Source organism: Sardina pilchardus, chromosome 1 (genome assembly GCF_963854185.1).
Source record: "Sardina pilchardus chromosome 1, fSarPil1.1, whole genome shotgun sequence".
NCBI lineage: Eukaryota > Metazoa > Chordata > Actinopteri > Clupeiformes > Clupeidae > Sardina > Sardina pilchardus.
Window position 1 is genome coordinate 979,580 of NC_084994.1, and position 2,676 is coordinate 982,255.

The 2,676-nt window shown below is 40.9% G+C and overlaps 1 protein-coding gene across 1 annotated transcript in view; it reads right to left on the bottom strand.

The window, feature by feature from the left end:
* Positions 1-2,253: 2,253 nt before the first annotated feature.
* The window catches only part of LOC134080455 (NACHT, LRR and PYD domains-containing protein 3-like), a 22,659-nt gene continuing 22,236 nt past the window's right edge, over positions 2,254-2,676 (bottom strand). The window contains exon 13 of the mRNA XM_062536909.1: positions 2,254-2,676. This exon is cut by the window's right edge and continues 564 nt beyond it. The gene's annotated coding sequence lies outside the window, so the exon portion shown is untranslated.

Genomic DNA, 2,676 nt, shown 5'->3' on the forward strand with positions numbered 1-2,676 from the left:
AGTAACAGTTAACCTGCACATCTAGCTCTCCTGCTTCCTGTAACAACATCCTGTCCTGTCCATCACAAACTAGCTTCTCATATCCACCAGCTTATTACTACAGTAACAGTTAAGCTGCACATCTAACTCTCCTGCTTCCTGTAACAACATCCTGTCCTGTCCTGTCCTGTCCATCACAAACTAGCTTCTCATATCCACCAGCTTATTACTACAGTAACAGTTAAGCTGCACATCTAACTCTCCTGCTTCCTGTAACAACATCCTGTCCTGTCCTGTCCATCACAAACTAGCTTCTCATATCCACCAGCTTATTACTACAGTAACAGTTAAGCTGCACATCTAGCTCTCCTGCTTCCTGTAACAACATCCTGTACTGTCCTGTCCTGTCCGTCACAAACTAGCTTCTCATATCCACCAGCTTATTACTACAGTAACAGTTAACCTGCACATAGCTCTCCTGCTTCCTGTAACAACATCCTGTCCTGTCCGTCACAAACTAGCTTCTCATATCCACCAGCTTATTACTACAGTAACAGTTAACCTGCACATCTAGAGTAGCTCTCCTGCTTCCTGTAACAACACCCTGTCCTGTCCTGTCCTGTCCGTCACAAACTAGCTTCTCATATCCACCAGCTTATTACTACAGTAACAGTTAACCTGCACATCTAGAGTAGCTCTCCTGCTTCCTGTAACAACATCCTGTCCTGTCCTGTCCTGTCCATCACAAACTAGCTTCTCATATCCACCAGCTTATTACTACAGTAACAGATCTACTGCTGATTGGATTTCACCAGGCTGGAAACACAGCTGTCATCAGGGATTTTCGAAGTCTCGGAAGTTCTTTTTCAACCATGTGTGCCTAATATAACACAACAGAATTTGAATTTCACTCCGAAACTTGCTATAGAAGATCGTTGAAGACCAGTAACCACTCGGTGAGCTGCACACTTTTAAAAACAAACGTTTAGGGGTGTTTTAAGGTCAGAATAGAGCGTGCACAAAGCGAGCATTGAAAGCCATACAGAGCTCCATTCTAAATCTGACAAATTCCACAAACAGGCTCAATCGTCGAAATGTCGGTGTCTAACACTCGTTTTCATGCTAGGCAATACAGAAAACGGGCTTCAAGTGTTAAATACCAAACTATTCCTTTAAGCACATGGAAGCTCTTCACCCTGCAGCTCCGACTGGAAACCTGCACATCTAGCTCTTCTGCTTCCTGTCCACGTTTACAGCAACCAATCTCAAACTAGCTTATTCACCAGGCGCAGCCGGATCATTGGTCTGATTGGTTGAAGGACTATCCAAGCAAAGTCACTTGAACTATGCCCATTGATCGAGTGATTACCCCTATTGTGTAGCAGAAATACAGCACAGACATCCCAGACTAATGTTCAATCTCAAAAAATTGAGCTTGATCTGGTGATAGCCAGGCTGTGTATCAGGTGATTCCGTGTCAAATCAGGACACTTTCAGACCTCATCGGCACAGATTTGAAACTTGGTATGCTGATTTAGTCGTATGAGAAACTGTCATAAATCAATTTGGATGTTTCTTGCATCAATATTAAGGGATATTCAGACTAAAAAAGTTTGAATAAATTGGGGCGGGGACTATACCTTTGACTTGTTGTATCTCCTTTACTGTAAGTCACACATAAATGGTTCTTATGTAGTTGGAAAGCTCTTTTCCAGCTCTATATTTTATATAGACAGCATACAATACCCAAAATGAAAGGTAGCTGAGTTAACAGAGATTAAAATATTAAAAATGTGATAGGAAAAAATTATATTTTACATTTCTTCATTTTTCCCCCTAAAGCTAACCTGTTATGTCATTGACATCTCCAGAAAATGTGGTCTGTGGTTTTTGAGGCATTGCAGAGATATTGTGACCTATAAGATGACATCACATAGGTTCCAGTCCCTAATGGGCCACTTTGACATTAAACTGTATTGCAAACACAGGTGTAACTAATTCAGTTAAATAAGTTTTCAGCTATTCTGAACTTGCATTGATTCATTCAGACATAAAACATTATTTTATGCTTAAAATGGATAAAGAAATATAGAAACCAGCTATGGCAAAACACCACACACACACACACACACACACACACACACACACACACACACACACACACACACACACACACACACACACACACACACACACACACACACACACACACACACACACACACTGTCTGGGGTGGAACCAATGAAAGCAGGGAGACAGAGAAGAGTCTTTATCATATTACATTGTATTACATTAGTATATTATATTACATCACATTATTCATATCATATTAGATTAGATATTATACAGTATAACATAACATTAGATGTACTTTTATTTTATAAAACATCCCATGTTTAGATTGTGACAGCACATGTTAGTAGGTTGTTGGTAGTGACACGCACGCACGCACGCACGCACGCACGCACGCGCACACGCACACGCACACGCACACGCACACGCACACGCACACGCACACGCACACACACACACACACACACACACACACACACACACACACACACACTTTTAACAGTGTCCATATAGTCAGTGCCCTCCAAAAGTATTGGAACACATGCTAAAGTTGACAATATAAAATCATCTTTTGGAAATTGATCTTAATGACTGAAATGAAAAATTGAGGAATTATTAAACCTT